Genomic DNA, 12,577 nt, shown 5'->3' with positions numbered 1-12,577 from the left:
CGTCGATCACAAAGAACACCAGTTGTGGAACGCCACTTCATCCAGGTTGCATTAATGCGTGAAGAAATTTCATAACGCAGTTGTCCATTGGCTGATAGCGTTGACCCGAGATATTTAAATCGCTCAGTTCTGGGCAGATCACTACTGCTGACAGTGGTTGTGCCTGTTTTATGGGGATCGGTCGTCAAAAATTCAGTTTTATTTAGATTCAATCTGAGACTGTGTTGCATGAGGCGATCATTCCTTTTTGTGGACAAGTTGCTCGAGATTATTTTTAATATCAGATGCTAGGAAAACATCATCTGCATAAAGCAGTATGTAGGGCGCTAGACGTTGGATATTCCGTGTGACGGTGTCCATAACAAGAACAAAGAGAAGTGGTGAGAGGGCGCTTCCTTGATGAACACCAACCGGGATACGCAGCGTTTTTGATACAGCCGCCATACTTTGAACTTTACCTTTCGGATCGTGGTAGAGCAATTGTATCCAGCGCACGAATTTTTACCAGGTGAGTTCGTGTGGTACACAGTCAAACGCTTTCTTCAGATCCAGAAAGAGTAAAGAGTAAAGAGGGTATTGCTTCCCACGGTGTTTCTCCATGAGTAACCGCGCAGCGTGTATTGCATCACTAGTTCCGCAGTTTTTGACAAATCCGGCAAGACTCACAGTTCTTTCAACGATTTCCCGAATACGGTTGTTGGAAATGCATTCAAAATCTCCATGGTATGGGAAAGTAACCAGATCTGACGGTAATTTGAACATTCTGCTGGACTGCCTTTCTTTTTCCATATTGCCTGCCTCCCTGAATAATCCGATTGAAGAATTCACTGAGCCACAGTGTTGGGTCCAAGCTCTTCGCTTCCCAGAGCTCACATGCGGTTTCGTCAGGTTCCCCGATTTCATTCGTTTTATTGCCTCCTTGACTTCAGTTGAGCTCCTAATGCCGGCAATGATTGTGGAAGTGGAGGATGAACAAATTCTTCATTTGAAATCTGCTCGAAATATTCTTGCTATCTATCAGTCGCGGCTCGACGGTTGGTAAGCAAATTATCGTTCTTGTCAATAACGCAACAGAAGTTGTTGATGCCCTGTGTGCTTTCGTTCCGGCTTTTGGCACGTCGATATAGATCTCTCTCGCCATCCCGAGTATCCAGTTTATCGTAAAGATTTTTGACCCCGAGGGTTGCAGAGGCCGCTTTGTGGATGTGTGAAGTGTATTAGAGCACTTCATTTAAGACCGTAACGGTACACTACAACGCTGTAGGAGGCAATGTGGTCAACAGCAGCGCTCCCCCGAGATTACTACCCTGATTTGACTCAGGTACTCATTGACAACTGAGGCGATTGGTATCCGACGTCAAATCATGATACAAATTCCACTGCCAGCAGTGAAATTTTAACCGCGACCTTCCGTACGACAGCCTTGTGCTCTAACCACTGAGCTATCCAGACACGTTTACTGCGTTTTACTGAGTGTAATTATGCGGTGTTTCCAACGATTATCTCGATTGTCTCGTCTTCCTACATTTTATAGTGGGAACAGTAAAACACATCTGAAATAATAAAAAACTTGTTGTTTCTTTTTCGTTGGTGTTGATATTTATTCTTGCAAAAACCGATATTTCGAGAACCACTTGTTCCCTTCATCAGTGCTAACAAGTCCTTGTTACGAAAAAGAAACAACAAGTTTTTTATTATTTCAGATGCGTTTTACTGTTCCCACTATAAAACGTAGGAAGACGAGACAATCGTTTGATGAACCATGTATTCATGGGTGTCCGCAAAATCGATTATACGGTCGTCACCCTCATTGCGCGCTGCAAACCCCTTCCCCGCATGGCACCTCTTACCTTCTGCCTTTTCACTCACATGACCATTAAGGTCACCGGCAATGATGATAGTCATCAGCAGGCGCGTTATAAGTCTTGTCATCGAGAAATTGCCGTTTGACTTCTTTAATGGCACCACGGAAACCCTCTGAGATGGCAATGTCAACACCGTATTGTGGGCCACCAAAATAGAGAAGTTTGTAGCCATTTTTACCGCGTTCGTGTGCTTTGTCGCAGATTTTCGCATCAGACCATCGAGTTTCTTGCAAAGCGCAGATATCAATGCACCTTTTCCGAAGCGCTCTTGCGAGTTCCTCGGTCCTTCCAGTTAGGGTACCAACATGTAGCATGCAGACATGTATTTGTTTTGCTTTTGCTCGAACTAACTTACTTGCGTCCTGAGGCCGTCCATGCGTCAAGAACCCTTGCTCATTTCTCGACAGGAGCGGAGCTCGTCCTGCCGTGTCGACTGAGGTAGACACCCTAGCATTTTTCCGTGGCTTGCTACTCGATCCGATCATCTTGTTTCTAACGACATTGAGTGCATTTTCTTGGTCGGCCTGTCGTGGGATCTGTCACCAATAGAGATCAGGCGGTCTCACTTTAAGGGTGAACCTTCATGTCAATAAAATTTGCAAAAGAGGTCTCAGGGGAGGAGAAAACTGCTCAGAAAGTAACTGTCCTTATGGGAGTTGTGGACACGGAAACCATTTCTCCTTCCCACTAGCTTCAATAATGGGAGATAGGACCCAACATTCATACGGTGAAAATCGATAAACTAACGTCTCCTTTTCCGGAAGGGTGAAGGAAGGCACGAGAATGGGTGTAGTCCGTGAATTCCATATACTCTTTATAAAAGTGTCACACCTGCTCATAGGAAAAAAAACGTGAACTTAATCGATCGCGACTTTGCAATTGTTACAGATTCGAAGGATGTGTTTATAACTACCCAGGTACTACTCATCGGGTTTGGTAGAATTTCACACAATTGGGCTGTCTCTAGCGCCAGATAAATTTATAGATAAGCAAATATAGATTAATTTGGAAGAAGCCGTAGTTTCTGATAAATTGCAAACGATATTTAAAGATTGCCAAATTCCCTGTTTTTAGTGCTGGCAAAAATTAAAATAAATTAGCATTTAGCGTATTCCATTGAAAAATAATAATTTGAATATTTCTTTGCAGGTCATTTGGGAACGCCATTTCACAAACGTAAACACTCTCTGAAGAGACTTCCGTTCGATCACTGAAAATAGTTCCCAAGGATAGGGACCGCAAAGAAGGCAAAAAGTAAGATTTTTGGCGAAAAAATAGACCGAAGACATGACAACTTCAATGATCAAGGATTTGAAGTAAATTTTCGACTGAGAAAGGAACATATATGAAGTTTGAAGCTTGGGAGAAATTACCGTGAAATCTACAAAAAGTGAGGAATATTACGAAATGTTGTTATAATACATTAAGCGATCCAGCAGAGAAGAAGCATAACAAAAAGCTGATTTTCATCAAAAAAGCCACGTCCTCGACAATACTTAATTCTCAGCCGTGATCCAAACTGTGGCACCACGGCCCAAAAAAATTTTTATCTTATGGATTGCTGGACGGGTAACGCCCGACTGGCGAGTGTTCTAGTTTAAGGTAAGTCATTAAAGATTTAAATTTAATCTATAATTTTTTTGGGCGTTTCAAACAAATCTGAACTTACCTAGAAAGTCTTGGTCTTTCTATGAAGATGGAATTGTGATTTATTTGATGATTTTTAAAATTCTGAATCTGCGGAAAAAATGCCACCATAAGATACTGCACAAATGCCGAAACAAACTCCACATTCTGTTTTGACTTCATAAATGCTTGCATCTTTTATAATTGATTCGCCACACGCGAAATTCCGTAATTCCCTTTTTTCCTTTTAAACGGGTCTCCAATCTTTGTGAAGTCTACAATTAAGATACTCTTCAGAAGCGTTCCAACCGATCAAGAGCCCCCAAAGATCGTTACGTAACGCAAACGAGAATGGTTCCAAAAAAGTGGCGTCCATGATGATAGCTTGCTGGCCTCCAAAATGATCAGAACCATTGTTCGATGAAATTTCGCGATAGCCAGGGTCTCGCTGATGATATCAAAATAAAACATGTGAATCGAAATGCCAGGCGCATTTCCAGGTGTTCCAGTGTTAGTTTCAATTTTTAAATTTTGAAGACGGCTCCCTAGAAGATGGCTTGATTCCCACCACCGCTTGCGTGTCATACGCCCAAAAATTTCAGACATGACATGCTGAACACGAATAAAAACTAAACAATTTAAAAAATTAATAAAGTAATCATACAAAGTGCGGATATGTCATTGATCGCCGTTGGCCGAGTCGCGTGTTTTTGCGAAATTCTGAGCGCTCCCTCTATTATTTACACACGTCCATTGTGTTTATGCCGGAGTACATCTGTTGCAGCGTTTTGCGGTGGCGAATCCAAGCCAGAAATACTACATTTTGCTGGGGCCAAGTAATTGGAATGATCGTCGCGATCTCCACTTGCCCAGAATGTCTCGCGTCCGCGGTCTTCGCACAATAGCAGGGCAGCATTTCCAAAATTTGCACATTTGAAAATCAAGAAAAAAACTTGCAGAGCAGAAACACTTTGCCAAAGTTTTGTTTGTGGTATACGCATATATGTTTGGTTGACTGTCGTTTAACGACACATGATCGCGTGTTTTGGCGCGATCGTAGTGTGGGTGTACGACTCTGGATCTGGATATCCAAATTCGCATATGAGCACATGTCGCACTGTCGTTGGATCCACAAGGGGACGCATGAACGCACTTTTTACACTACATCAAAGAAGTTAAGAGACGTTTCTTTTAAAACTCTTAATTGAAGGTTTGAGAATAGTTTCGCACAATAGCTACTGGTTAACAATTGCGGTAGGGCTTTGAACGAGACATTGCTCTTGAAACTATTATCTTGACATGAAATGGGGGTGCTGGGTCCGCTATTTGAAGCTACTGTGAAAAAACAGAAGACCCCATGTATATCAATGCAAAATACTTTGGTATCGTTCTCTCCAATGAAGAATCGACATGCTCTCTGCCTTTAGGAAACATCTTAAGATTCGGAAACAACAAGCACAACGTACCTATAAGCTGGTAAAACTAAATTGGTCCTCCTGAAAACCTAGAGTAGGTAGCTAGGTATCAGTGGCTACCAAGAGGAGCCCAATTAGCGCTGTGGTGCGCCGTTTTGATGGCACAAACTCCTAAGACCGTGACTGCCGTTATGGGAGCAGGTAGGCAGAGTCTAGCCGGTTCGGATCTTCAGCAGTGTCCGTAGCGTGACTCTAGCTAAAGCTGGGCAATCGCAGAGAAAGTACAGAGGGTTTCCCTTCCTTCTCCGCAGCTCCGGCAATACGAATAGTAGGGTATGCCGAGCCTGGCGGCATGGTCTCCTATGGACCAGTGCCCCGTGCAGAGCGCCGTAATCTTGAATGCATTGTTATAAGCGGGCCGAATTCTCCTTAATCTGGCACAACCTTCACCATCTAAGGCCCGCGACCGCTAGGTAGTGCGGGTAGACTCTACCCCTGACAGCCGCCGCGGAACACCGACTGTATTCACCGAAGGGCTACCTCGCCTGGCCAATCCGTCAGCCCGCTAATTTCCCTCTATGTTCTTATGCCCGGAAATCCAGAGGAGGTGACCTTGAGCGTGCTGCCCAGATGGTTCAGCGCATCTCTGCACTGCCCCACCAGCCTGGAAGATGTCGTCGCTGAGTACAAGGCCTTGATAGCCGCTTGGCTGTCGGTTGGAATGGCCGTTCCAGCCATCGGCAGACTTCCAATATCGCCAGTACTTCCGCCTAGAATACACTGGCGAAACTTGGGAGACCATATGACTTGGATACACTGTGTGTATTCGAGAAAACTCCCGCGCCGATTCCACAGGCCATCTTTGATTCGTCGATAAAGAGTACTGGGTCAAACCTTGCCACACGCCGCCGGTCTTCCACTTTGCGCTTGTTGGCAAGTCCACAGCAAAGTTTCTCGTGAAGTTCAGCTTGCGTGTGGCCTAGTCCATGGGGAACGCCCAGATTTCCCGAGGTACTTCGTCTAGGATGTTGTGGCCGTAGGACTTTGCTGTCCAGCATCTGGACCCACGTAGTCTGACGGCACTGCACACTGCAACCTATTTAAAGTAGAGGTGTAGTGGGAGGAGATGCAGTAGTACATTGAGAGCATCTTCCAGGCAGGACTGCAGAGCCCCAGTAGCACCTGCACACGCGGTTCTTTGAATCCTATTAAGCTTCATCCTATTGTATTTTTTGCTCAAAGCCTGCCACCATACAATAGAGTCGTACGTTAGGATCAGACGCACTACAGCTTTGGATACAGGATTACAGCCAGATGCTTTACACTAGAGGGAATAACCAATCTTTGTTCATTCAGCCGTGGTAGATAGAATTCAGGTATCCTTTTCTTGGTGGTGAATAGCATCAGTTTTTGTTGTGTTTATGATGAGTCTGCATCTCGCGGCCCACAGGCACACCTTTCGCAACGCTCCTTCCATGATGTCGCTCATAATGTACAGAAACATCCCTGATACTAATATCACCAAGTCGTCGGCATACGCCACCACCTGCACCCCGCTGCTGTCCAATGTACGTAAAAGCAATACAATCGGAACTACTCTTGGCTATGTTCTGGCAGTAAAATGTGTGGTAGGTTATTAAATTACTATTTTATTTGGAACCGACAAATCCCTCTCTCTTTCTCTTGGAAACTTAGAGAAAGGTTTTCCCGACATATTCATACACTGCCGGAATCGAAAAAAAAGCGTTACTAAATTCGAGGACATCGTCAAAGTGCCGCTGTGACTTTTACGACACCACCACCACCAGCGGCAACGAATACAAATTCTAGTCCCGATTTGATAGGTGCATCCCTATGCATTGAACACACAAGCATCTTAGTCGGAGATATGAGCACAACCCCAACTACCGGAAAACTTCATGTGTAAGTCGATTGTAGTTCACCGAATCGAAGACATCCTCCGGGACACCTTTAGAGAATTAAACCGCACCTATAATAATGGATTCGTAGCGGGGGTCGTGTCCGCTGAAAATTAAACTTTTTCCCAAGATTCCTCCAAATTTCAGCAATTTTTCTGGCACCCAGACCCACCAACTTTTATACTATTTTGAAACTCAGACCCTCTCCCAGTAGTAGTGATCATGAATTAAGCTCCTTTTCTCGGAATTCTCAATATTAACGAAGATGTAAGCGTTTAAGCTTTGAGAACACCACTTTTATAGAAGAAGCGGCACTCTACCCCCTTTTTCGCATACTAATTTTATATTAGTAGTGGAAGCCCGCCTCTCCCCAGGTTGGTCAGCTCTTTCTATTACATACATACATTATATAGACATTAAGTAGGAATACGAAGAGTATGTGCCCTGTGAAAAAATTTGAGTTAAAGGAGTAACATTTTCCCCCAAATATAGTCAGGTGTCAAGTGGATGTTAAATGTCGATTAAAGGTTGGGGGAGTTAGGGACCAAAATGTAAAAATTTGTACAGAAAATAAAACATTGTGGCGGGTATCCGGCTAATAAGCTACAAGTACAAGTACAATTTTGAAATGTTTGCTTTACATTGAAGAGAAGATATTGAAACAACAAAGACCTATGTATATAATGACGAGAGTATCGATATAGAGTAGCTGAATGACGCTATAGCCTCTTCAAGCAAAGGTCATTTATCAAGCGTTACTAAAATTACCAACTGTGTACAAACATGGTATAACAATTCATTACATTTTATTACATATTGCTTTAACAATTAATTGGCTCCGAATAGCTAAACTCAAACAGTGGTCGACAGAAAAAATCGGTCCTCTTACCATTGTCAAGTTAAGCGTTGTTGTGAGCGATAAGTATTTCGATGGGGAACTAATTGGGAATATTTCATTTTCATTACTCTAGCTTCTGCAGTTCATTAAAAAGTAAATTCAGCTACTCGAGAATAGATAAAAGTGCCTTATTTAGAACATTAACTAAAGCAGTCATTCATTGTTTCTAGCCATTGCATTCTAATTATATATATACATAGGGTGCTTACTAATAATACACAATTCTTATCGTAAAGGCAACATAATTGGACTATTCTCAATACGAAACGTACTCGTCGAACAAATAGGTCTTGAAAACTAGTTTCATAAATTAAGCATCAAAGGAAATTGCACTGAGTTCGAAAAAGCTTGTCGGTTATAATGTAGCTATTAACTATAGTATATCGGTCAGTCCTACCAGTAGGTATCTTAGCTCTGCGTATGGTATTAAGTATTCCCTCAAGGTGAATTTCCTCCTTTGCACCTATTCCTGACATTAGTCAACGATATGTGTAGAAGTTTCATCGCTTTCCCCACAGAATCTGCCGACAATGCTCGCAGATATCCCCTGCTTCCCCAGATGTCAGTGTAGCATCTTTCCACTTCCTGGCAAGGCTCAAACAATTTTGAGATTGTTTTTCTTCATATCTCACTATGAGACTGTTCCACTCCTGATAAGTTCGCCTAGTATAGTTCGTTCAACTGGATTTTTTTTCTTTCTCTAGTGTTGAGGCTATGTCAGTGCGGCGGTTCTACCCCTTACTGACCAGCCCGTGGAGGCCGTTTTTTCGCTTTTTTTAGAATTTTTTATGAAGAACTGGATAAAGGTACAAATACGAATTTTCCACCATATATTTATTAATATCTACAGAACAACTCACACCAATCTCCAAAAAAAGATGTTTTCTGCTGCCGCGGTGATCATCTTAATGAAAAAATGTAAACGGCATTTTAACGTTCGGACTTAACCACAGTCCGCAAATTAGAATTATTAAAAAATATTAGAAGCTAAATTTTTGGTGCCTTGTTAACCTTTTTTTTTGTAAATTTTTGGTGTCTTTTCAAAGCTTCTTTACTGAAAAGAAAAAGAAAACCGCAATTACCTTAGTTTACGGATCGGTAGAGCACTCATTCTCTTAATAGTCAGTTAGGATCCGACAACCATACACTCTTTTATCAAAATGTAAGGGGTCTAAGGACCAAGCTGTCGAATTTAAAATTGTCTGCCTTAGCATTCCAACAACCTGCCTGGATGACAGGATTTTAGATTCTGACCTCCTCGAAGGTTACTCTGTCTTTCATTGTGACAGAGACTTCTCTACGCTTGGCAAGACAACTGGCGGAGGAGCCCAAATAGCTGTTAAGTCCCGTCTCCGTGCCAAAACCTTCTTTTCCTCCTCCTCCTACGATTCTGTCACCATACGTGTCTTTCCACCAAACGCATATCCCTTTATCATATCATGTGTATATTTTCCCTGCCTAAACCCGCCTTCTCTGCACATCTGAGGTCCTAATCGTTTTGGTCACCTCACTTCCTTTCATCCTCTGTGGCAATTTTAATCTTCCTATGTTCTCCTGGCCTTCCCTCCTTCCCTAATAACTCGACCCACCCTTTCCATTCTCTATCCACTTTCATGTACAACTGTGGCGCCCTCCAGTTTCACGTTTCCAGAAACCACTTAGATCGCACTTGTGACCTTGTCCTCTCTAACCTTCTCTTTCCGAATTCCTTCATGCTCCGTCTTACGTTGCCCCTGACCTCCATCATCCTGCTCTCGACTTCGATGTTCAGATATCCCGAATCCACTCTCCTGCCGCTCGTAAGCCTACCAAGTTCAACTTTCGTAAGGCGAACTTCGAAGGTCTGAACTCAGCCCTGGCGTCAATCCCCTTCCTCTTCCCATTTACGTGTGACCAAGCACGCAACACTTTCTATACCATTTTATATGATCTTCTTCCTTGTTACGTTCCCACTTCTCCTAAGTTCTTACGCTCATACCCCGTCTGGTTCACCACTGAAGTTCACAAAAAACTACGTCAAAAAGAGACTGAGGAAGAAGTTGTCTTCTAGAAACGACGGGTTTTGTTTCAAATCTCTACGTTCCTTGGTCAAATCCTTAATACGTAACTCCAGAAACGAAAATTTGACCAGTGTGGAAGACTCACTAAAGCGCGGAAACCTGAAACCCACATTCACAACTCCCGCTGCCGTGCCCTCCCCTCAACTATCCTTTGATTTACTCTGCCGCTACTTTTCGTCAGTCTATGTTCCCCCTCCTTCCTCCGAATCCCTCTCGATAGTCAATGTAGCCTGCCCCGCATCGCCTACCATTCCCCTTCTTACCCTTATCCTTGTCGAGTACCTCATTGGCAAACTTGATGCCAATGTCGGACCTGGTTATCATGGTCTGCCAAAACTCAAACTCGTAAGTCCATCTCCCTTCCCCTATCTCTTATTTTCAACAAAAGCCTCGAAGAAATTCATTTTCTCGGCTTGTGGTTCTCACCATCCCCAATACACAAAAGGAGCGATCGTACGCTTGCTGAGAATTACCGTCCCATTTCCTCCTCTCCTCCTGTTCCAAAATCCTAGAAAGATATGTCAGCGACTGGTTGGCCGCCCACTTTAGCCAACACATAGTGAAAAAACAACACGGCTTCGTTAAACGTAGGTCCACTGCCTAGAACCTGGTTGACTTTACCGACTTTGTCGCCAAATGTCTAAATTCACGGCAAGAAGTGCATACCATTTACACTGACTTCGCTAAAGCCTTCGACACTGTAAATCACAAGATACTTCTATCCAAACTCTCGTCTCTAAACGTTCCCATGCCACTTGTTTTATGGCTTGCTTCTTACCTTTCCAACCGATATTGCCGCGTCTCTTGTGACGGCTGTACTTCTCGCTCCTCCCCCCCCCCCCCCCTCTGGCGTCCCACATTCTGGGTCCTTTTTTTTTCTATTTATTATTAACGACCTTCCGCACCTCCTTACTTGTCCCTGTTTACTCTATGCAGACGACCTTAAGCTGTTTTCCGCTATATCGTCGCCTATGAACTGTGTTTCCCTTCAATCTAACCTGGACACTCTGGTTCGTTGGTGCTCGACTAATGGTTTAGCGCTAAACGTCAGAGAGTGTCACTCTATTTGCTACTCCCTAAAATCCTCACCCACTTCTTTCTTTTAACAGGCATTCCTTATCGTGCTTAAATTTCACCTCGGAGTCACTTTCGACAATAAGCTCCGCTTTGACACCCATTGCCTCGATGTCATCAATCGAGCAGCAAAATTGTCAGGCTTTATACTTCACTCTTCCTTTGATTTTGACTTCACCCAATCCTCCTTAACTCCCTTCAATTCCCTCGTGACGAATACCCTCGAGTATTGCTCCGTGATCTGGTCACCCTCCCGTAACTGTGATTGTCTTACCCTCGAAAATGTGCAACGTAAATTCACCCGTTCCCTCTTCTTAAAGAAAAGCTTCACTCGTGTCCGCTCCTCGTGTTCACCCGTCCCGCCTCCGCTTTCTGAATCTTCCCTTCCTACAACAGCGTAGATCCTATCTGGATCTATGCACATTTTTTAAACTTTCCTCGGGTCTAATGGATTGCTCCGCCGCTGACGAAATCACCTGCCGTCCTGCGTTTTATAACACACGTAGCGCAGACATTTTCAACGTGCCCTTCGCAGAGCTCGAAGTCTACTTTCATTCCCCGATTCCTAAGCTTTGCCGAAATTACAACGCAGAACAGCTTGGTCCTTTTAACTTCTCTACTTTAAGTAGTTTTAAACGTAAGATAAGATTTTTGCTTTCTCCTCCTCCTGAGGACAATAATTAATTGGAGTTTACTCTGTTTATTGTCCGTTAAATAAATAAAATATTTTGTCCGGTACGGTTTTTTTTTTTCGGGGCTAAATTTGGCACACCTATTTGTGGCCTATAATATCATCTGAAATTTACTGGTATGCTTATTCATTGGTTCAAAGTACATCTTGCTTGCACCATTAACGCCACCCTAGCTGGTGTGAGGAACCCATTAGTATACCAAATAACCAGTTGCTGGTTTAAGGTACTGCCTGTCGCCCTGTGGTTCCATTCAAACATTTTTATCAAAATAGAATGTCATTGTCATGATATCTCAGAATATCAGTAATTTGGGATTTCGCCTAGAAAGAGTCAATCTTCTTTCGATTTAAGCAGCTTTCCACCACGAATATTTTGAACACTGTCCTTCTTTCCTACATTTATATGTCAAGTTGAAGAGATCAGATGTTAATCTCTGAATGACCTCCAGGGATGCCGTTAGACTTGTTCTGATAGCCTCAATCTGTGAAATTTCCATGACTGTCGCTCAGATTACAACCCTTTAGGTACTCATTGCTCTCACTATTGTGATGCACATCCAAGGTAGTATTTTCGGAGTGCCCTTCATTCCTTTGTTGCTGTAGACCAACAGATCATTGAAGCTCTCGTAGTTTTGCTACATACATACATATCCGATGTGCGTCTTCTAAAGTAACTTTCGATCTTGCATAATTTCCAAATAATTCAGTTATATTTCCTGTTCAAGTCTAAAGCTGTTTAGTCTAATGGCCCTTGAGTGACGCACCTTAAGGTCCCCTTTCCTTGAAGTTACTGGACTGTTGATCTATCCGAACACTGGCTTTTTCTTACAACTCAATTGGAATTGTATTTTTACAGGAGCAGGATCAGATTTTCTTGATGGCCCCGTCCACGATACTATCTAACAAATTTCATAATTCCCCCCGTAACACGATTGCCAAACTTCGAGCTTTTCGTACTCTTCCACAACAATTTTGCCGCGATATGGGAATCAGCAAAAATTTTAATGCTTTCCCGTTTTACTTGTTCGA

The 12,577-nt window shown here is 43.1% G+C and overlaps 1 protein-coding gene across 8 annotated transcripts in view; it reads left to right on the top strand.

The window, feature by feature from the left end:
* LOC119657894 (protein tramtrack, beta isoform) overlaps nt 1-12,577 on the top strand; it is a 500,286-nt gene that overhangs the window by 88,692 nt on the left and 399,017 nt on the right. For all 8 annotated transcript variants that reach the window (XM_038065041.1, XM_038065039.1, XM_038065038.1 and 5 more), the window contains one exon: nt 3,015-3,467. The gene's annotated coding sequence lies outside the window, so the exon portion shown is untranslated. The remainder of the gene's footprint in view (nt 1-3,014; nt 3,468-12,577) is intronic.

This window comes from Hermetia illucens, chromosome 5, assembly GCF_905115235.1.
Source record: "Hermetia illucens chromosome 5, iHerIll2.2.curated.20191125, whole genome shotgun sequence".
In the NCBI taxonomy this organism is placed as follows: Eukaryota; Metazoa; Arthropoda; class Insecta; order Diptera; family Stratiomyidae; genus Hermetia; species Hermetia illucens.
Note: the sequence above shows the minus strand (reverse complement) of the source record. Positions and strands in the feature narration are given on the sequence as shown.